We start from the raw sequence: 24,737 nt of genomic DNA, 5'->3' as shown, positions 1-24,737 counted from the left end.
CCTTCCTAAACTCAGAGAGGGCTCTCTCTATATGATTTAACTTTGTTTATTTTAATGGATTTTAGGCTAGTTATGTATGCTTAATTGGGTTGATTTTGATTGTGTTGGTGGAATTAGTGACTTATAGGAATAGGTGCTTTTCCATTTTCCATTGGGCTATGGAGTCAATAAGGCTTTGAAAACAGAACAACAACAAATTATAGAGAAAATGTTACAGGGAAAGATAGGTGAGCAATAGCAGATCTCAAGGCTGGATGGTGAAATGACTTTTCAATCGGGATCAAGGAGCAATTAAGAATTCCTTAAACTAGACAATGAAGAAGGATGAAGAGAATCAATCAGGATCAGAGGGAAATTAAGAGTTCTCTAAACTAGATATCAGAAGAAAACATAGAAATGTATAACAATAAAAGAAAAGTGTAATATTAAAGAAATTTCTGTAGTAACATCCCTGTTATAATATTTAGAATTAAAACACATATGAATTTATGGAATACTTAGAAAAGAACATGAAAAAATAAAATTTGTACTTCACTGAGATAGCTCAACACATGAATCCTATAAAGAAGCTTCTTTATAACTTGTCCTATCTGTGAACTGGAATTTTGGTGCAATAACCCTTAGGTAATAGATCAGTCAGCTATAGCCATATTCAGAAATCCACACCCTCAATACTTCGAATTGTGAAGTATTTATACAAAAACTATTACAAAATATCCTAAATTGATTTAGGAATTATTCAAGGAAAAAAAAATATCTTCATGCAAGAAGATAGAGACAACTAGGAGACTAAAGGGTAGTTGTCCCTCCTTTTATTGATTTTGTTGTTTGTTGTTTTGATCTTTTGATGCTTTCTCTCTTTTGTTGTTGCTCTACGCTGGCTGCTTTTCATGATGTTGAGTGTCTTTTACACTGGATTTTATCTTTAAACTCTATCTTTCATCTGATACTATTTAACTTAACTAATTTGTTACTCTTTATTGTTTTACCTTGACTGCTCTTGACTGCTCTGTTTTCACTGTTTTAACTTTCATTTTCCCAGTAAATCATTCAACTTTTCCCAAGACTCTACATCTGGTAATTTAATATTTACCATTCTTCTAAAGATTTGATTAGCCTCGGTGTATTTTGCAAATGTAGGTTTGTTGATAAAGAGATATTTTACCTCCTATTGGAGGTAAAAGAGATTCTCAAAAGTCTGACAGAGAAATTTTCTTGTTGGAATTCCTTTCGTGGCTGAATTGTTTTCTTGTTCCTTTGCCACTTCTCTGATTTTCTTCTCATAGTCTTCATGCTTCATCAATCTGTCATTAATAACCAAAGGATTTGGCAGGCCTTTTTTCCTCAAAACATCAAATTTCACCACAAATCTGGTTATTTCCAGCTCCATCTTTTGACACTTGTCTTCAAGTTGTACCATCAAGTTCCTCTTAGAAATTACCTTTTTCACTTCTAGAATTGTTTTAGTCCTGTCAATTATGCCAATATCTTCCAATTACTGTTTGTTCGTAGAATTAAGAAACTTAATGATTTCATTGGCCTTCTCTGGCTTCTTACCAAGTTCTTCCTTAACTTTTTGTATAGCTATAGTTGCTTCCTTGATTAAATAATTTTGCTCAAGATGACTTGGATGGATGGGTAAATATCATTAGAAAAGTTAATTATATTGGCCCATAGCTGCTGCTTTGCTTGGGCAAGTGGTTCTTTCAATGTCAATTCTTTCTCTAACTTCTGTATTCTCTCAGTCAATCTGTTTGACTTCTGTTTTTCATTTTTATGAATGATTTGTACCAACTTATTTTCATCTTCTAGACTTTTTATTCGATCTTTAATTCTATTTATTTCATTTGTTTGGATGGACATATCCTACATAGATTTTATTAATTTTACATGCATGATCATTAGGATGAGCTACTGCTGTAGATGATTCTGTAACTGAGGTAGTGAGATGTGTTGTAGCTACTGGAACTGCTGTGGCCACTAAAGCTGCTAAAGTAGGAGGCACTGCTGTAGTAACTGTAGGAATAGTAGTGACAGGGATTGATTCCATGTTGGCCTTTTTCTCCTCCAATAACTTATCCATCTCATTTTCCATTTCTTTTAATTGAGCAATTAACTAAAGAATGAGGTTCATCATCTCATCTTTTTGGTTTTGATTCTCTAGAACTTCCTTAGTCTGTGGATGTTCAGTAGGAGGAAATTTTAGCTTCTTCTTCAATGCAACAATGTATACATTCTTTTTCTTAATGAGTTCTTCTACACCTTTGACATTCTTTGGATCATATCCCACTTCAATAACCAAATATTCAAGGGATTTAATTCTGTTATCTTTAGCTTGTGAGGATGATTTTTCTAGTTTCAATTGTACTTTTACATTTTTCGAAGAATTGTGAAGCTTTTGGACACTCATAGCTTTGCTGGTCATGGTAGAATATAGCATTTTTCTGCTTGCTTATGAAACTCAATTTGATCTATAGGATGAACATCTTTGGCATGAATCTCATAATCCGTCATTTTGTAATCTACTGATGACTTAGGATGTTGTACTGTGGGCTGCAAAAAGGTCATCTACATTTTTCTTGTCTCATAATCAAATGCAGAAAGTAATCTGTTCTAGCTTCTAGGAGTCTGATTCAAGTACTATGAATATATTTCAGCTTTTCTTTCTTCATTTTTGGCCTTAATATCTTTGTATATTTCTTCGATGTCTATTTCTCTGTCCATTGGTTTACTTTAAAAAGAGAATTCAACATTATGCTTCTTCTTGATGATATGAGCACTAGAAGTTGAATGTTGATGAGTTTCCTTTGAAACTGATGGAAGTGCATTTTCTTTAATTAAAACGTCTGTATCAATGATCTTAGTTGTATCAATTACTTTTTCTTGCTCATTTACTAGATTCAGCTTTGTTATATTTCTATACATAATTTCAAATTTTTCATATATTGTATATTTGTTCGAGCAAGAACCTTCTTCTCTAGTCCTTTTTGAATTTCTGTCCTGTAGAGCTGGAGTATGTAGAATGGAACTAGTATCCATCTAGTACTTCTCCATACCCAGTAAGGTGTTTTCCAACCACTCTAACTGGTTGGCATAAATTTCAATCTCTGGCTTGGACTCATGCATAAAAAGGAACAATTTAAATTAAGTCTCAATTTGTTTATGATGCCCAAAGGATCATACTGCCATTTGAAACTATCACTAAACTTCATTTTCTGTAAACATCTTTCTTCTTCCTCTCTAGCATCCCTATTATTGCAAATAAAAGGACCAAGTTGGTTCTTGATTTTAAACTATGTTTTCTTCTTGGCTAATAGAAAATTAACATCATCTAAATTTATTATTTTCTTGATATATTCTAGTGCAAATATCCTCATGGGGAGATATTTGGGCAACTTATATGGAGTGAGTTGACATCCATACACCCTAATTTCAGTGTAGTTTTGGTATAAATACCAATCTCCTATTCTACTGTGTTTTGACAACTGTAAAACTTTCTCTATTTCATCACTGACCCTGGGTTGATTGCTACTGCTTAGGATTTTAACAACTGGGTGAGAAAATGAATCAATGAAATCCTTGTAGCTGAAATTAGTGGAATATTTTTGGATTAAGGGTGTCCAAAAGATAACAGATATAGGATTGCCCTTATTGTCCAGTTTTTAGATTTTAATTGTAGACCTTTCTGATTGGAAATATAGAAACATATGGAACAATATTGAAGAGTATTTGAATACTATTTCATCTGGAAATCTGGTCAATTGATCATGGGTTCTATATGCTAAGAATTGGGCAAAATTGAAAACTGTAGCTGGAGGGTTGCCTAGGCAAAAAATAGAAAGGAAAACAAGTATAGGTTAATCTACATGTTCATCAGTAGTATATCCTAGAATACAGGACAACATGGTTACAATCTGTCTAGTTCTCTCAGAGAAAATGGTGGCAAAATGTGGAGGGCTGTCTGTAGGAACTTGAGTTTTTTCTAGGAGGAAAGTCTGAAAAATCTTGGATCTCTTGGGAAGGTCCATCTTTAAGTACAGATCAATTAGGTTTTCAATTGAAAATGGTGCTTCATTATGGTTTGGCTAGATCAACACCATTTCATTTATTGCTCCTGTAGTGATTGAGAACAAAATTTGCTGGTTAGGAGAGACTATGGACCTTTGACGTGGGAAATAGCAAAGTTGGCATAGGTGGATGATTTCAGGGAACTGGTATATTTGTGGGAACAAGAATTTGGGTAAATTTGAATCCCATAGCTAAATATCATCATTCTAGTTGAGGAATTTATCTTTGCTCCAACAGTGGAGTTTCAACAGATTATTAGGGAAGGTTGTATCTTTGATCTGGAAATCTCTATCGGGCAATGGGAGGTGGTTAATATCTAGGGGAGGAGTTTGCAGGGGTTTTTCATTCAAAATGCTTTAGGAAGCCATAGATTTGTTTATTTTATTCAATTTATCACTATTTGGCTTAAGAAGTAGGCTTAGGACCTCTAGAATAGTGTCAAAAGATGAATACAGTCTGCAAAAGGGGTTTTGGATGCAACAATGGCTTTCTTTAGGTCGGCAAGGCTTTTAAATTGGTTCAATTGATTAACCTATTAGAAATGTTTTGTAAAGCTTAAGTACAACCCTTTGACAATTCAGGAATACCTGGAAAATGAAGCTTTGGTATGCAGAAGGGTTCTCTGGGGGCAGCGGAGGCTTTCTGAGGTTTCAGTGGTCTTTATACTGCTTCAAATCAAAGACGACAATGTCTTCTAGTAGTAAAAGTTTGAATTCTAGTTGTAAATGGCTTAAAATAGTTCAATAGATATTTTGGTGCTTTAGAACAAGTCGGCAAAGGTTCTTTTATGTAATCCTTAACATAATAATAGTGAAAATATTGGAAAGGGCGACTTCTTTTGTTTTTTAACCAACAATGGTTAATCTTTGGGCGCAAGGTTAAATTTAAATAGCAGGGTGGTTTCATCTGATGCGAGGAGGCGGTAAGGTGGTTTATCACATGCTTAAAAGTGGCATGGTGGTATTATTTTGGAGGATGCGATATAACATGGGGCTTCCATGTAGCAAAAAGCCAGTCAAAGAAAACAGCTTATCTCACATACTTTTGTGAAGTTAAAAGTTGAACATTGGAGTGTGCAATATGGAATGTGGGCCGTTGGATCTGGAGGTGGGTGATCAGAGGGTTATTGGGTGGCAGAGCTATGAGGGATGAGTTGGGGTGTGGGGTCACGTTAATTAAAATGTAACGTAGTTAATTAAAAATTAAATACGGGAATTAATATATGCAATGAGGATTAATAAAATGTTGGATTTGAGAAGATATTATAGTGCGGGGCTTAATAAAATAAAGTATAGTTTATCAGATGAAAATGGGGGTTAATGAGATGGCATGCGGGGAAAAATATTTTAGGGATATGAGTTTTTTTTTTATTAAGATCATAAAAAGTTTACATTGCATATGCATTAAGCATCACTGTTTACTCTGAAAACTGTCAAAATGGATTCAAAAATTGCTTTCTGCCTGGTATCTGTTCCTGTTTTGGTGCTGAAGCTGTCAATGGATGGAAACTGTCCTGTGAACTTCTGTGCCCAAAAAACTTGCACAAAAAACAGACTGTGAAATTATCATACTGAAAAGAAACTGTCAAAACCGGGTCTCCTCATGGGAGAGGAAAACAACCCATAGCTGATAAAGATTTTAACGAAACCATTCCGATTTCAGATATATATACACAGAAAAGATGATAGAAACAGGAAAATCAAAAAGGCCCTGCCAAAGATCTCAGGGCGGATGAAGGTATGGAGGCTGATCTGTTCTTCTGATTTGGCCATGATCTTCTTCTTCTATTTGCCAGCTACCCAGAACCTGATGAAGACCATCTTTAGATAGCTTGTCTGCCAAATCATTTCTTTCCCTGTAAATATGACATATGGAAAAATTGTTAAACCTTGATTTCAGCCTTTGAACCTCTCCCAGAATTTGTATTAAAAATTGATTGTTGCATGCACGTTGACCGGTTACCCATCTGATCACAATTTGAGAGTCCCCAAAGATTTGAATAGAGAGGGTGTGCCTTTGAATGGGCCAGCATAAGAGATGTTTAAGAGCAAGTAATTCGGCAAAATTATTGGAGCCAGATCCTAAACCCACAGAAGCTTTTAAGGAGTGGGAGATTTTAGGGATATGAGTTAAAAGGGTATGAGGGAGGGTTTTTCAATGGGGCCCAATACCTTTTAATTATTTAAACTTAGGATAAGGGGGTTATAGTGGGTTAAAATGAAAAATATGGAAATTTATAAGGGGAGAATGATTTTTAAAAGGAAATGTCTAGGGGAGGGTGTAAAATAAAGCGAAAAAGGGTTATTTTGCAAGGGAAAATGAGATGAAATAAGGGAAAATGTAAAATGAAGGGGAAGGGATATTTTTACAAGGGGTAAATGAGTTTGGAAGGACGTTAGTAATATGAAATAAACTAATTGATGCTTTCCATGCCTTGTGAAAACTACTTCTGCCTACCTATCATTTACCCTATCATTTTTTCTTCATTTACTGGGTGCATTTGAGCTTGCTGGCCCTCTATTTTTTTTCTTTTTGTAAGAAAACTATCTAATTCTAACCTTATGACTTTTCAATGACTCAGATTAAACTGTTGAGCTCATTATTATTCTCTACGTAACTATTGATCTGCCAAGATTAAACAGTTTGGCTAGATCCTTATTCTCTATCTATCAGCATGAATGAATCAAGATTAAAGTATTTGACCATCATGGATTGTGGCATTTTTTATGAATTGCACATGATCTTATTTTTCAAAGTAAAGTAAAAAGTAGTGGCATTTGAATTTGCATCACTTTCAAAATCTACTTTTTATCTCTTTTTGGTGGAGTTTATACTTTATACTCTCTTTTTTTTATCTTTTTCTTTTAGTAGTCCTTTGATTTTTCTTTTAGGACTTCATGCTCTTTACATTTTTTATTTTTAATATGGGAAAACATTTTACATAAAAAAAAGTATGTACAATATTACAAGACTAATCATAGTCAATTAAAAATTATGAATCCTATTATTATAGGATCCTAATAGTGGCTCCACATGGGGATGGCATTTCCTAGTGAAATGTCAAGAACTTTAAGATCAGTAACCTTTGAAAATTTGACTGTGGTTTCCTTCTAACTACTTTTTCTATGATCTGTTTTATACATACATATGATGCTACACCTTTCAAAGCTTAGGGCCTTCTCTTCGGGCTTCAACCTCAAAAGGTAATCATCCAATCCAATCTAAACTTTACAGTGTTATGTACAATGAGAAAAGTAAACAAAATGAACTAATGCTAATTTGGGGAAAGTAATGCTTCAACATTCTACCATTGAATTGTCCACCTGGTAGATCCGTTCAATCTAACTGCTTCAAGAAAAATGCATTGTTACCTCGATAACCATAAATGATGTAAGGGCCTTGCCATAGCAAATCAAATTTACCATGTTTACCTTTTTATTCTCTTCTGGAATCCCATTTGAGTACTTTGTCACCTACGTAAATATCATCAGCTTTGGTTTTCTTGTCAAAACTCTTTTTTATTTTATCTTGGATCACTTGGGATTTGACATAGACTTCTTCCCTAGTTTGCTACAAATGTATTGTCTAATTTATCCTCCTTTGGATATCATTGGATTCTACCTGTAGTTCTTGGATCATCTTCATCACTAGTACTCCTAAAGCGGATGGAAAAACAACATCCATTCCATATACTAGTTGATAAGGAGATGTCTAATGGAATTTTTTATAGTTAGTATGTCTATCCATAAGGCATTAACCAACTTTTTGTTCCAGGTCTTATTGTCTTCTAATAGTTTCTTGATGATATTAATAAGGCTTTTGTTTGAGGATTCTACAAGTCCATTACCTTGAGGGTAATAGGCTGTGGAATGGCCAAGGGTAATGTGGTATTGGTTACAAAAGTCTATAATTTTATTGGATTTGAAGGTAGCAACATTATCAATGATGAGCTTTTGAAGTCATCCAAACCTAGAAAGGATATTGTTCTCAAGAAATGAAATGATGACAGAATTTGTGGCTTGTCTAGAAGGAATGGCTTCTATCCATTTAGTAAAGTAATCAGTGGCTATCAAAATCCATTTATGTTGGGCTAAGGAGGGTCAGTGAATATCCCCAATGAAGTCTAAACCCCATTGTTGAAAAGGAATTTTTGTTGAGATAGGTTTGAGGGGTAATGGTTATAGTTTCTTCTTGCCTTCAAATATTTCGCAGTTGTGATAGGATGTCACATATTTTCTGACATCTGCAAAAAGGGTGGGCCAGTAAAAACCTGCCCTTAAAATCATATTAGTAGTTATTTTCTAGTATAGGTGTCCCCCACAATCCCCTGCATGAAATTCATGCATGATTTTGTCAGCTTCATTTTTTAATAAACAATTTAACAAAATTCTACCATTATCTTTCCAAAATAAAACATTTCTAAGATCAAATATTTCATTGCTTTCATATTTAGGAATCTACTTTTAGTTCTAGATAAACCAGGAGGAGCTTGTAAGTTGAGTAAAATGAAAATAATGTCTGCATACTTGGGTGAATATATGAAAGCTTCACTGGTTTGTGGAGTTGCCATCTCTTCTTGATCATCTATAGCAGCAATGAAATTTATGTCTAAGGCTCGATAGTTCGATTTAGCCATGAGTTTGGCTAAACCTTAGCCTTCAATCAATTTTGTAGGCTTGATCTCAATGTCATATTCTAGTATGGTGGAAATCCATTTTCCTCTTTTTCCATCAGGCCCATTTTTAGTTAGAATGTCCTTTACAACTGAGTTTGGAACATATGCTATTATGTGAGAGTACAAAATATATACTCTGAAATCCTTTATGGATTTCATTAAAGCAAGATCTTGTTTTTCCATTATATTATACTTTAGTGTAGCATCTCTCAAAGCTTTACTGAAGAAGGTGATGGGTTGTTCATAACCCTCATCATTCTTTTGCAACAAGATTGTTGCAATAGTGTGTTCTGAAGCAAATGAAAAAATTATGAAGTCTTTGTTGAAATTAGGACTTATGAGTATAGGTTTTTTAGTAAGGGCTTCTTTGATTGCTTCAAAAGACTACTTAGCCTCTACTGTCCACTTAAGTGTTGAATCCTTTTTCAACAGGTTGTTCAAATATCTAGTTAGTTATGCTAAGTTAGAAATGAATCTTCTAAGAAAATTTATTTTACCTAAAAATGATTGCAATTCTATAATGTTCCTAGGATGACTGATGTTTAGGATTGCTTCTATTCTACCTGGATCAATTCTAATGCCCCCTTTTGAAATTATGTGTCCTAGGAGTTTTCCTTATTCTAATCCAAAAAGTGATTTTTTAGGATTTAAGGATATGCCAAATTTTCTGCATTTTATGAATACTCTTCTTAGATGGTCTAGGTGTTCATTATCTGATTTGGAAGACACTGTGATATCATCTAGGTAAATGACAAAAAAGTCATGGATTTCTTTTACAAAATCTATGTCCATTGCTCTTTGGAATGTTGCTCCAGCATTCATCAATCCCAAGGGCATTTTCAAATACATCTTCCCTAGGGAGTGGTGAATGCAGTCTTTGCTTGATCTTCGAGTTAGACTAGGAATTGATTGTATCCAAAGAATCCATCAAGTAACAAAATTTTGGATGACCCTACTACCCTCTAGAGAATGTGGTCCATTTTGGGAAGGGGATAGTTATCCTTCAGTGATACTTTGTTCAAGTTTTTGAAATCAACACAGAGTCTGATTTCTCCAGTTTTCTTTCTAGAGGGGACTAAATTAGAGACCTAATTAGAGTATATGATGGGTGCTACGATCTGAGCATCGTATATCCTTTTAACTTCTTTCTCTATTAATGGCATAAGGACAAGGTTAATTCTCCTTAGTTTCTGTTTAAAGGGCTTTCAATCTTCTTTAATTGGGACCTTATGCTAGATAATGCTGGTATCATAATACTTGAGGTCTTCATAAATCTAAGCAAATATGTCTTGGAATTCTTTAAACAAGCTAATGTATTTCAGAATTTCCTCTGGGGGTAATGACTTAGATATCTTGATGAGCTTAGGATTTTCCTCTATCCCTATATTGCATTCCTCTATATTTGATCTTAGAGGTTCAATTTAGGTTTTCGAGATACATCATTGAAGTCAAACATTTGTTCTAGAGGAGCTAATCCCTTAGGCAAAAAGTTGTCTTTGAGGTTTAAAATTTCTGATTCATCATTGATTAATTCCTCAATTTCTACTGTTTCTAGTTTATCTATTTCTAATCTAGTGAATTCAGTTGGTTCTAACTTATTTACATCATTTACATCTATTTCACTGTTGATGGTATAATCTGATGTACAGTCAGTGTCTATATTACCATTTCGAAATTCTCCTTCAGAAACCATAAAATTATGAATTTGATTGTCATGTGAGAAAATTTTCCAATAATTTAAATTGTCGGGTATGGTTGGTCTATCCCTTACCTCAGGTGTGTACTGATGATTTGGGTAGAATGGTAACCTACATGTGTTGGCAAAAGTGGCTAAGCTATGAGCTTGCATGTTTTGCTTTCTTGGAATGACAACAAAGTTAGTTTTAAGGAAACAATTTATCAAGTCTAGGATAGTTTCTCTGTAGAAGCTAAGTCTAGGGTTGTTGGTAATGTACTCTCCCTTGACCTATTTTATAACGAGTTCTAAGTCTCCCATGATGGAAACTCTTTTAGCTTTGTTTTTTCTTATGATCTGAAGGCCTAGCACCAATGCTTCATATTCTGCCATGTTGTTAGTGCATTTGAAGTTTAATTTGAAGGAATTTCCTTTTGAATGATCATTTTCTAAATTATAGATTGATGCTCTAGCTCCTGCTCCTAATATATTCATAGAGCCATCAAAATCTAAATGCCATAGAGAATCATGTGTTATGTTTCCTCTATCAGGTTCTTCGCGTTTTTCTTCTAAAGTTGTGATTTCCTCTTTGCCATTGTTTTAATTATACAAGATAAATGAGTCCAAATCAGAATGCATGGAATAAACAGGGTAATTTTGTGGTGTTTCTGAACTACTTATCATGTATTTCAAGGTTTCTATGTAAATATTTCTTTGTTATCCAAATACATAAATGGTAGTATATGACATGTCTAATTGCAGAGATCCTTGTAATTTTTCTCCCCATGAGAGAGATAATAACAAACCATATTTAGGTGGAATATCAACAACTACTATGTCCATAACAATATTTTTTGTTGGGCATTGGACTAGAGTTACACACAGATCTTTTATCAATCCTAGGCATTTGACTTGACTAGAATCAAATGAAAATAGGTCCTTGTAGTGTCTAGTGATGTCTAAGATTAATATTTCCATGAATGCTTTAGGCATTAGGTTATGAGATAGGAAAAATGTAGATGAACTTTTTGCAGCCCACAGTACAACATCTTAAGTTGTCAACAAATTACAAAAAGACAAATTATGAGATTCCTGCCAAAGATGTTCATCCTATAGATCAAATTGAGTTTCGTAAGCAAGAAGGAGAAATGTTATATTCTACCATGACCAACAAAGCTATGAGTGTCCAAAAGCTTCATAATTCTTTGGAAAATGTAAAAGTATAGTTGAAACTAGAAAAAGCATCCTCACAGGCTAAAGATAACATAATTAAATCCCTTGAAGATTTGCTTATTAAAGTGGGATATGATCCAAATAATGTCAAAGATGTAGAAGAACACATTAAGAAAAATAATGCAGACATTGTTGCATTGAAGAAGAAGCTAAAATTGCCTCCTACAGAAAATCGACAGACCAAGGAAGTTCTAGAGAATCGAAACCAAAAATATGAGATGATGAACCTCATTCTTCAGTTAACTTCTCAATTAAAAGAAATGGAAAATGAGATGGATAAGTTAGTGTAGGAGAAAAAGGCCAGCATGGAATCAATCCCTGTCACTGCTATTCCTACAGTTACTACAACAATTCCTCCTACTTTAGCAGCTTCAGTGGCCACAATAGTTATAGTAGCTACATCACTTCCCACTACATCAGCAACTACTTCAGTTACATATAATCTACATAAGCAACTCATCCTAGTGATGAAGTAGGTAAATTAATCAAATCTATGTAGGATATGTCCATCCAAACAAATGAAATAAATAGACTTAAATATCAAATAAAAAGTCTAGAAGATGAAAATAAGTTGGTACAAATCATGCATAAAAGTGAAACACAGAAGTCAAACAGATTGACTGAGAGAATACACAAGTTAGAGAAAGAATAGAAATTGAAAGAACCACTTGCCCAAGCAAAGCAGTAGCTATGGGCCGATATCATTAACTCTGTTAATGATATTTGGTCATCCATCAAAGTCTTCTTTGAGCAAAAGCATTTAATCAAGCAAGAAACTGAAGCTATTAAAATTTTTAAGGAAGAACTTGGTAAGAAGCCAGAGGAGGCCAGTGAAATCATTAAGTTTCTTAATTCCAAGAACAAACATAAATTGGAAAAGATTGGTATAAGTGACAGGACTAAAACAATTCTAGAAGTGAAAAAGGTAATTGCTAAGAGGAACTTGATGGTACAACTTGAAGACAAGTGTCAAAACATGGAGCTGGCCATAACCAGATTTATGGTGAACTTTGATGTCTCAAGGCAGAAAGGCCAGCCAAGTCCTTTGGTTATCAATGACAGATTGATGAAGCATGAAGACTATGATAAGAAAATCAAAGAAGTGGAAAAGGAACAAGCAAACAATTCAGCCATGAAAGGAATTCCAATAGGAAAAGTGCTCTATCAGACTTTTGAGAATCTCTTTTACCTCCAGCATGAGGTAAAATATCTCTTTATCAACAAACCTACATTTGCAAAATACACAGAGGCTGATGAAATCTTCAGAAGAATGGTAAAGATTAAATTATGAGATGCAAAGTCATGGGAAAAGTTGAATGATTTACTCTGAAAATGAAAGGTAAAGTAGTGAAAATAGTGCAGTCAAGAGCAGTCAAGAGTAGTCAAGGTAAAATAGTAAAGAGTAACAGATTAGTTAATTTAAAGAGTATCATATGAAAGACAGAGTTTAAAAGTCAAAAACAAAGTTTAAAGATAAAGCCAGCATAAAAGACACTCAACATCATAAAAAATAGCCAGCGTAGAGCAACAACAAAAGAGAGAAAGCAACAAAAGATCAAAACAACAAACAACAAAATCAATAAAAGCAGGGACAACTAGCCTTTAGTCTCCTAGGTGTCTCTATCTTCTTGCATGAAGATATTTCTTTTTCCTTGAATAATTCCTAAATCAATTTAGGATATTTTGTAATAGTTTTTGTATAAATACTTCACAATTCGAAGTATTGAGGGTGTTGATTTCTGAATATGGTTGTAGTTGATTGATCTATTACCTAAGGGTTATTGCACCAAAATTCCAGTTGATAGGTAGGACAAGTTATAAAGAAACTTCTTTACAAGATCCATGTGTTGAGCTATCTCAGTGAAGTACAAATTTCATTTCTTCATGTTATTTTCTAACTATTCATAAATTCATACATGTTCTAATTCTAAATGTTATAACAGGGATGTTATTGCAGAATTTGCTTAAATATTACACTCTGATTTTACTGTTATACATTTCTATGTTTTCTTCTGATATCTGGTTTAGAGAACTCTTAATTTCCCTCTGATCCTGATTGATTCTCTTCATCCTTCTTCATTGTCTGGTTTAAGGAATTCTTAATTTCTCCTTGATCCCCATTGAAAAGTCATTTCACCATCCAGCCTTGAGATCTGCTATTTCTCACTTATCTTGTCGTGTAACATTTTCTCTATAATTTGGTGTTTTTCTATTTTCAAAGCCTTATTGACTCCATATCCCAATGGAAAATGGAAAATCACCTATTCCTATAAGTCACTAATTCCACCAACATAATCAAAATCAATCCAATTAAGCATACATAAATGGCCTAAAATCCATTAAAATAAACAAAGTTAAATCATATAGAGAGAGCCCTCTCTGAGTTTAGGAAGGTTAGATCCTAAGCTCCAAATTAGGTTTGTAATTTCCTCTGATATTTTTTTTTAACACATTGAACAACCCTTGGAAATTTTTGAGTGCTAACACCAGATATACTTCTGTGGGAGATGCATTATGGACCTCTACTTCTAGTTGTTCAAATTATTTCCTCGCAGCCTATAAGTTCTTTTCCAAATTCTTATTCTCAACCATTAGATACTCCATATTTGAATTAGTAGCACCTACAAAGGCCAATTTGGCTAAGACAATAGCACATGGATTCCTTTTGGTGTCTATCACAATCACCCTTTCTCTAATGAATACAAGATATGTGAGGTCGTCTAGAAAATGTTAATTCATTTCTTATATGATCTTCCTCTGAAGCTCATCATAAGTCATATTTTACGTGTCCATGATCAAACCCTCATCAAGAGGAATAATTTCCTCTTCCTTGCTTGGAGCTTGCTTTGCTATTAGGGGAGGGAGAGACTAAATGGTTACTTGCTAAGTGCTTGAAATCAGATCAACATCTTAGTTCAATTGATTCAATTCCAGCTCCATGTCTTGAATCACAATCAAATCCTCAATTTATTGAGTGATCTCTGTTTCATGCAAATGTTCGCTTTCTTCTCCTAGTAATTGGTTTTGATATTGTTCCTCATCTTGTTTCCATGCTGCTTCTTCTTCTTCTATTATATGCCTTTCTTCTTCTTCTTGTCTGTCCTTTATTCTTCCTCTTTTCTTTACCTTTCTTCTTCTAATATCCTCTGCTCTTGTTCTTTCCTCTCCTTTATCTCTTCCTCATGCTTCCTTTTCATCCTCCTCTTCTCTACTGCTATGGCTACTTTTAAGATGAATGGATCAACTTTAATCTTCAGGCTTTTCTCTTCCACTGGACTGTGTGCAAATTTTCTATTTCCCTTTTCACGCATTAGGTTGCTCCTTTTCATTGGTACTACCTCTAGAGTGACTTCCTTTTGTGGAGTAACCTGTGATGTTCCTGTGAAGTTGATTGGTTCACGAAACTTGGAGGCATTATAAAACTTATTCATCTCTTCCTCTTGGGTCCTTGGAAAGGTCCTACTTGGCCACTAAAAATGAATCCTTGCACATTCATCTTTACAAAAATTCATAGGATCATACCTATTGAATTCCAAATGACTAAATGTAAATTTCTCTATCTCCTTTCCTTTAGTGTCTGCAACTTTCACATTCTTAATTTCGTAAAATCTAATCTGCATAGAAAGAGTGGGCCAAGGTTATTTCTTCTTCCTGTGTAGAATCGTTGATAACCTTATGTAAATATGGTAATAAACCTCTTGCATGACCAACTTATCAGTGGCATACCTTGGCAGAATATATGGTGACTTCTTTCCACCAAACACTCGGAACAAAGTTCCATTCGGTTAGGCAAACCAATATGTTATTTCTAACATTGCTTCCATTTCCGCAAGTGACATGCAAGGTACCTGTCTAGTCAATTTAACGTCTTAAATTGCTCTACATAAATTATCAAACCGGGTATCGTAAACTGATGAAGTGTGGTGCACTATATGTGCTTAGTTAACCTTTCTCTTACTTCGTTGTTTTATAGTTTATGTTGTTTTTGGGGTTTTGTTCTTGTTGGTTTTCTAAGGTCTTAAGAATACTTTTAAAGGACAAGTATGGATAAAGATTTCAAGACAAGGCCTATGTCCTTAATGGTAACTTCCAAATCTTAGCACTTCAAAAGAACTTAAAACATGTTATTGATGGAGTTAGTATTTAAACAAAAGTGTAAATATACAACTAGTTCAATCAAAATAAAATGCAATAATCAAATAATGAGAGAATGACTATGAGACCCAGTATCCTTGCTGCTTCAGCAAAAGGACAAGATGATTCTATCACGTCATTAGTTCATTAAAAGGCTATGTGCATCACTAATCTACAATCAACTTGAAAGCAATTTATGTACAATAATATACATGTTAAAAAGAAAATAAAATGCAGTAATTCAAACTGTACATTATTATACATGAAAATCAGAAAAAGAAATACAAGAAATTAAAGTGACAACTATACAAGGCAGGGGCCCCCTTCCACCTATGAAATCAAATGCTTAAAGGAAAATAAAGACATCAAATAAAGGACTAAATGACATCGGCCCAGTATCTCTGTTGCTGATTTAAAATGAAAATGAAATGTGAAATCTAAGTGACACTACATAAAGGAGACAAATCACACTACTTTAACCTTTTCTTAACCTTTTTTCCTTTCAGCTAGTTATGAACAAGTCAGCAATGTGAGTCTTAAAGCAAACTAAACCAAGCTGTACTAAGTGATATTTTGGCTCCAATAAAGTTATTTGATTATGGAGAAAGAACCATCAATAGATGAACAACTTGATATCTAAGAGCAAAAAGTGAAGTGCAAGTTAAAGAAATGATACTAATGAAAATCAAACTACAGAAAAATAAAGGTCAGCAACATAGACAAGATGATCACACATGCCACTAGTCATGAAATCAAAGTAAAATTAAACACACTTGCATGAATTGAAATTGCATGAATGAAAAATCTAATCTACCTTACATTCTACAAAGCAATATTTACAAAATGAAATCTACTCTACTTACATCCTAATATGCTCCATGACATCTACTTCACATCTCCTTCCATGTTGAGAACATCAAAGCTTTATTCAATTTCATCAAAAGTGCAAAGTACAACAAAGCTCTCCAAAGCTTTCAAAAGCCATGGGACTAACAAGCTAAAAGGACTAAGAAAAAGACTAAAAGGGAAGAGTAACTAATGAAGGAGAGAGATCTCCTATTTATACAAAAAGATGAGAGCCATCTCATTAATGAGAATCCATGAATCTCTCCCTCTACCTCTAGAGTCCTAATTAGAATAGGAACTGATAAGACACATGTCTTCTTAGAGTTACAATACAATTAGGAGATGTGACACATATCCTCATGATCCCATGATTCTTTCCAACCAAATTCGAATTTGGCCTTAGAGTGCCACATAAGGGTCTTCTAGAAGTCTCCTTTCAACCTACACATGTCAACAATCTCAACCCATTTGTTAGGTATAAGCATATGCACATTATTTTCTAATGTTTAACCACAAATTCACTTAAAAGGCTTAGAAATAATAAATATTGGAAAAACATAAAGGTGGCCCAATGATAATGAAAGTGGGATGAATGTGGTGACATAGTAGTGAAATGGAGGTGAAATTGAGGTGATATAATGGACATAATAGTGAAAGTGTAATGGAAATGAATGACATTTTCAAGGCTCAACATACCCCCCAACTGAAGCTATTGCATGTCCTCATGCAATATATATTACATTAACTCTTTTGATCCTTGAGCTTTGGCTTAACTTTGCATGATATCATTTGATAAATTCATATTTCTGCAAAGTGTTTCACTTGAATTGCAACATGGTTGGTTCTTGTGTTACAACCATTTTTTTTTTTTTTGCCTTCTATTTTGATCTTTGAACTTTGCATAATGATATTTTGATTATTGTTGCAAAGTATATCTTTATTGGATTGCATGATGGTTGGTTCTTGTGTGACAACCATGATTTTGTTTGTATCCAATTTATCCTTTAAGCACTTTTTCAAAAGCCATTGTATGCTCATAATAGCAATGTAATAATTAATATATGTTGGAAGTATGTGGGCTCTTGAATATGATATGGACATGGCAAGATATGAATATGAATGTATTCCCCCCCCCAACTGATGGTATTGGCAATTTTATGAAATGAGGAAGAGAAATGTTTTTCCAACAATTATCATTCTAACTTTTTATGGAATTCTATGGTTAAAAGTTAGAAAATTCCGTACCTTCACTTACCCTTTGGAATGGATGAGTTGTATGTGTGGTGGCTGAAAACTTCTAATCATTTTCTTCTTCAAGTGGCTGATCAAGAGGAGTCATGGATAGAGAGATAAGATGACTTTTTATTGCTTCTACTAAAACTTGCTGAATCTGCTCCAAAATGCTGAAAATAATAGTCTTCATGTCTTCAAAACTCATTGGCACAATTCCTACTATGTGAAAAGATGTTCTAATGTCGAACATAGTAGGAAATTGTTGGCTTAGTGGCCATTAATGGATGCCACTAGTCAACACGAGAACTCTCACCATTGATGACAATGAGAGTCAAGATGCCCAAACACATCTTGCTAGGTACGAATGAATTTGCTGATGTCGAGTCACCTAGAAGATCTAACGAACAAGGGACATTAATGTATTCCCATTGTTTGTCAGCATGAGGACTTACCATTAAGGCATGCAAGCCTCAAGGTGTTTTTACAAAGAAATTAGACTCAAAGGACTATGGACTCAATAATTTGCATTGAAGCAGGGCTTATTTGCATAATGAAAATGACAAGGAATGGAAAGTGAAAATGGAAGATGGCAATGGAGAACAGAAATGGAAATGGCAATAAGCATGTGAATGAGCCTCTTGCTTTTATTTGTGGGTTATGAATGGACAAAAAGAGATGGAAAGTGTATGTGAATGTAAATAGAAAATATGGAGTGGAATGAGGTGAATGGTTTATTATGAAGTATGGATGTGATGGATGGATGTGATGGAGACAATAGTATCTGAAAGTTTTTCAAGTGTTTGGATCTGATTTTACATCAGCATCTTTCCTCTTTGTTGTTGATCATCCTCTTATGAAACAAATTGGTCTCTTAGAGAGACACCATTCTCTTGTAGTCATTTGTCCTTCCTCCTGAAACCTGCAAAAAAACTAATACTTCTTCTACAATGGAATGTAAGATTATCAAAGGAGAGAGGTGATCAATCTCTCTAGTTATGATATTTACACACAAAACTAAGAATTTGTATTAATGAAACAAGTTCTCAAAGGAAAAATCAAAAGAATTTATACCTGCTTTGGAATTAGTGCCTCAAGTTGATGTTTCTTCTTTTCAGCAATTTATTTCATTATTTGCCATTTCAAACTCTAATGATATATTTCTCATTGTATAGATATTGTTGAGATCTTTTCAATGGTACTTAAATCATCAAAATCTGATTTTGTATGAGAAAGATAGGCTGATTTGAACAATGAGGCTTTTCTGGTTGCGGAATTGGGGAACAGCTCTGCAGCTAAAAATCTTGAATAAAAAGTTAGCCATTCATCTTTCATTATCAGTCCAAAATTAATCAATACCTTCAGAAAAGTGAGAAAATAACTTGTTCATTTCATTGATTCAAAATTATTATTTTTTCTTGACATGCAGCGACTTAGTGTGGCGACTCAGTGTGGCGACTTTGTGATAATACACAATTTGACTTCCCTTTGACCGGGGTTTTTTTCATCAAATTTGACCAAATGAATAGGACACCATCCATGTACTAACATTTCCCTAGCTACCCATTTGACTTGTTTTGCTTGATGACACCTGCAACCTAGAGTTTAACAAAACAACTGCGGAATCTGGGATTGGCTGTGGAAACGCTGTATTGGCTGCGGAAAGTGCAGAGTGTAGAAAGTACTGTGAAATGGAGTGGCTGTGTGCGTGGAAGAGAAAAAAAATGTGCCCCTTCAAGACAACTAACTTAACTAGTGCAATTCACGGTTCAGCTCTGCCAAGCTTCCCATTCTCGACTTTCAACTCCGGCTGAAAATTTTACTGTGTGTGGACGTTCAAGGGAAGAACAAACTAAGCAGTTTCCCCATCTCAACTTCGGCTGAAGCTTTGACTATTTATGGATGCTCAAGGAGGATGCTCACGGGAAAGATGGATGGACTATGGCTGTAAGTGATATAGCCACAGTGTTATGCAAGGTAATACGAGTTTGAAACGGAACTGTGGAGCTTGAAACAGAGCTGCGGGGTTTGTAACAAAGCCGTGGAGTTTAAAACAGAACCGTGGATTTTGCAGCGGGAATAAGAGTGGAAATGGCGTGAGTGAGTGAGGGAGTGGAAGACAAGGAACGGAAATAAGAGTTATACGGTGGAGAAGAGCCGTACTTGGTTCACGCCACGTTTATCAATCGGTTGTGAAGAGCCGTATGCAATTGGTTTATGTAACAGAGCCGTGTTGGATTGAAACTGCCGTTTAACGGGTCTTAATGAAGTAATGGGTGGCATATGGACAGAGGACGTGATGGCAAAAAGTCCAGCACATAATCAAATTGGCGTTATCCTTCTTCAGGCACACGGAATACATCAAACTGTCAGTTAATAACTCAATTTTTCACGCGGCGGCAAAAAAAAAAGGCTCCAAAGAACCGAATATTTCTCCCAGACCGCCACGAATTTTCTCAAACGGTTTCTGGGTTATCTAATTAACCCACCTAGAAAAAAAACCATGTTTTAGTTTTTTGAAATTCGTCTCCATTTGGGCAAATCGAACGTTTGAAGTTTGACGTTTTTCCTGTGTTTACGCATTTTTCCTGAGTTAACAGTTCTGCATTCGGCTGTGAAATTGATTTTGATTTTTTTTTTTTTATATGGAATACTTGGAGGAGAGGCAGCTGAAGGATCTGATCAAGAAGCATTCCGAGTTCATTAGCTACCCCATTTATTTGTGGACTGAGAAGACCACCGAGAAGGAGATTAGTGACGACGAAGAGGAGACAGAGGAGAAGAAGGAAGATGAAGGGGATATCCAGGAAGTAGAGGAGGAAAAGGAGAAAGATAAGAAGAAAAAGAAGGTAGAGGAAGTGTCGCATGAAAGGAGTCTCGTCAACAAGCAAAAGCCCATCTGGATGAGAAAGCCAGAGGAGATTACAAAGGAAGAGTATGCATCGTTCTATAAGAGTCTCACCAATGATTGGGAGGATCACTTGGCCGTGAAGCATTTCTCTGTAGAGGGTCAATTGGAGTTCAAGGTTGTTCTCTTTGTTCCGAAGAGGGCTCCATTCGATTTCTTTGATACAAAAAGAAGCTCAACAATATTAAGCTTTATGTGAGAAGGGTTTTCATAATGAACAACTATGAAGAGCTTTTTCCCAGAGAAAGCCCACAGAAGTCATGGATTCAGGAATTGGGTGGTCTCCCTTGTTATGATCATTAGATTTCTGCTAATTTTTGTCTACACAACAAACAAACCAAAAAAAAACACATGTATAGGGATAAACAATATGCAATGTTGTTGCATACCGCTGCTTTCTCTGTAATTTTAGAGCCTACACAGAGATGAAAGAATTGATTTGATGCTGCTGTTTGCAAAAGAAATGAAAACAACTAAAGGAGACGTAATGCTTTTTTAAGGCCAAAGCTTGATCAGGGAGGCAGATTTTTTTATTGAAGCCACAGCGAAAACTAGGAATGGAGATAGCCATAGATTGTTTTTTTTTTTCTCTGAAATTGTGAATTTTTATATTGCTTAGTCATTCCTGCATTTTCATTTTATTGCACTAACATCTTGACTGTAAGTTTGAAAAACAGAGTGGTATCAGCTGCGGAAACCGGTATCAGCTGCGGAAACCAGTATCACAGCAACCACTTAGCTAAATAGAGATAGTTAGGCAATCTTAATGGAAATGATCATGGGGAAATAACTTTTATTGATGAAATGGATGGCATGGAGTGCAAATGGAAATGAAATGAAGTTTATTATTTTTTTTTTCTCTTCTTCTTTTTTTTCTTGAATCAATTGAAGTGATGAAGTTTATTTTGTCTCCTATTTTTTTTCTTAACAATTCTTTTTCTGATCCTCTAGATCACACAAAGTGCAGGAGGAGAGCATACTCAAGAATTATTATTATTTTGTTTTTTACTTAACAATCCTTTTTCTGATCCTCTAGATCACACAAAGTGCAAGAGGAGAGCATACTCAAGAATTATTAACCTTTTTTTTTTCAGATGTAAGAAATAAGGTCTCCTAATTACACTTCCCCGGCAACGGCGCCAAAATGTCTAGTCAATTTAACGTCTTAAATTGCTCTACATAAATTATCAATCCGGGTATCGTAAACTGATGAAGTGTGGTGCACTATATGTGCTTAGTTAACCTTTCTCTTACTTCGTTGTTTTATAGTTTATGTTGTTTTTGGGGTTTTGTTCTTGTTGGTTTTCTAAGGTCTTAAGAATACTTTTAAAGGACAAGTATGGATAAAGATTTCAAGACAAAGCCTATGTCCTTAATGGTAAATTCCAAAACTTAGCACTTCTAAAGAACTTAAAACATGTTATTGATGGAGTTAGTATTTAAACAAAAGTGTAAATATACAACTAGTTCAATCAAAATAAAATGCAATAATCAAATAATGAGAGAATGACTATGAGACCCAGTATCCTTGCTGCTTCAGCAAAAGGACAAGATGAAACTATCACGTCATTAGTTCATTAAAAGGCTATGTGCATCACTAATCTACAATCAACTTGAAAGCAATTTATGTACAATAATATACATGTTAAAAAGAAAATAAAATGCAGTAATTCAAACTGTACATTATTATACATGAAAATCAGAAAAAGAAATACAAGAAATTAAAGTGACAACTATACAAGGCAGGGGCCCCTTCCACCTATGAAATCAAATGCTTAAAGGAAAATAAAGACATCAAATAAAGGACTAAATGACATCGGCCCAGTATCTCTGTTGCTGATTTAAAATGAAAATGAAATGTGAAATCTAAGTGACACTACATAAAGGAGACAAATCACACTACTTTAACCTTTTCTTAACCTTTTTTCCTTTCAGCTAGTTATGAACAAGTCAACAATGTGAGTCTTAAAGCAAACTAAACCAAGCTGGACTAAGTGATATTTTGGCTCCAATAAAGTTATTTGATTATGGAGAAAGAACCATCAATAGATGAACAACTTGATATCTAAGAGCAAAAAGTGAAGTGCAAGTTAAAGAAATGATACTAATGAAAATCAAACTACAGAAAAATAAAGGTCAGCAACATAGACAAGATGATCACACATGCCACTAGTCATGAAATCAAAGTAAAATTAAACACACTTGCATGAATTGAAATTGCATGAATGAAAAATCTAATCTACCTTACATTCTACAAAGCAATATTTACAAAATGAAATCTACTCTACTTACATCCTAATATGCTCCATGACATCTACTTCACATCTCCTTCCATGTTGAGAACATCAAAGCTTTATTCAATTTCTTCAAAAGTGCAAAGTACAACAAAGCTCTCCAAATCTTCCAAAAGCCATGGGACTAACAAGCTAAAAGGACTAAGAAAAAGACTAAAAGGGAAGAGTAACTAATGAAGGAGAGAGATCTCCTATTTATACAAAAAGATGAGAGCCATCTCATTAATGAGAATCCATGAATCTCTCCCTCTACCTCTAGAGTCCTAATCAGAATAGGAACTGATAAGACACATGTCTTCTTAGAGTTACAATACAATTAGGAGATGTGACACATATCCTCATGATCCCATGATTCTTTCCAACCAAATTCGAATTTGGCCTTAGAGTGCCACATAAGGGTCTTCTACAAGTCTCCTTTCAACCTACACATGTCAACAATCTCAACCCATTTGTTAGGTATAAGCATATGCACATTATTTTCTAATGTTTAACCACAAATTCACTTAAAAGGCTTAGAAATAATAAATATTGGAAAAACATAAAGGTGGCCCAATGATAATGAAAGTGGGATGAATGTGGTGACATAGTAGTGAAATGGAGGTGAAATGGAGGTGATATAATGGACATAATAGTGAAAGTGTAATTGAAATGAATGACATTTTCAAGGCTCAACATACCCCCCAACTGAAGCTATTGCATGTCCTCATGCAATATATATTACATTAACTCTTTTGATCCTTGAGCTTTGGCTTAACTTTGCATGATATCATTTGATAACTTCATATTTCTGCAAAGTGTTTCACTTGAATTGCAACATGGTTGATTCTTGTGTTACAACCATTTTTTATTTTTTTTTGCCTTCTATTTTGATCTTTGAACTTTGCATAATGATATTTTGACTATTGTTGCAAAGTATATCTTTATTGGATTGCATGATGGTTGGTTCTTGTGTGACAACCATGATTTTGTTTGTATCCAATTTATCCTTTAAGCACTTTTTCAAAAGCCATTGTATGCTCATAATAGCAATGTAATAATTAATATATGTTGGAAGTATGTGGGCTCTTGAATATGATATGGAGATGGCAAGATATGAATATGAATGTATTCCCCCCCCAACTGATGGTATTGGCAATTTTATGAAATGAAGAAGAGAAATGTTTTTCCAACAATTATCATTCTAGCTTTTTATGGAATTCTATGGTTAAAAGTTAGAAAATTCCATACCTTCACTTACCCTTTGGAATGGATGAGTTGTATGTGTGGTGGCTGAAAACTTCTGATCATTTTCTTCTTCAAGTGGCTGATCAAGAGGAGTCATGGATAGAAAGATAAGATGACTTTTTATTGCTTCTACTAAAACTTGCTGAATCTGCTCCAAAATGCTGAAAATAATAGTCTTCATGTCTTCAAAACTCATTGGCACAATTCCTACTATGTGAAAAGATGTTCTGATGTCGAACATAGTAGGAAATTGTTGGCTTAGTGGCCATTAATGGATGGCACTAGTTAACACGAGAACTCTCACCATTGATGACAATGAGAGTCAAGATGTCCAAACACATCTTGCTAGGTGCGAATGAATTTGCTGATGTCGAGTCACCTAGAAGATATAACGAACAAGGGACATTAATGTATTCCCATTGTTTGTCAGCATGAGGACTTACCATTAAG

At 34.5% G+C, this 24,737-nt stretch overlaps 1 pseudogene; it reads left to right on the top strand.

Annotated features, from left to right (window-relative positions):
• Positions 1-20,506: 20,506 nt before the first annotated feature.
• Positions 20,507-20,968, top strand: LOC149185949 (heat shock protein 90-1 pseudogene; annotated as a pseudogene).
• The last annotated feature ends 3,769 nt before the right edge of the window (positions 20,969-24,737 follow it).

This window comes from Pinus tabuliformis, chromosome 3_1 (assembly GCF_031772625.1).
Source record: "Pinus tabuliformis cultivar Carrire ecotype Pingquan chromosome 3_1, CPIR1, whole genome shotgun sequence".
In the NCBI taxonomy this organism is placed as follows: domain Eukaryota; kingdom Viridiplantae; phylum Streptophyta; class Pinopsida; order Pinales; family Pinaceae; genus Pinus; species Pinus tabuliformis.
The sequence above is the reverse complement of the archived record's forward strand: the minus strand, read 5'-3'. Positions and strand labels throughout refer to the sequence as shown.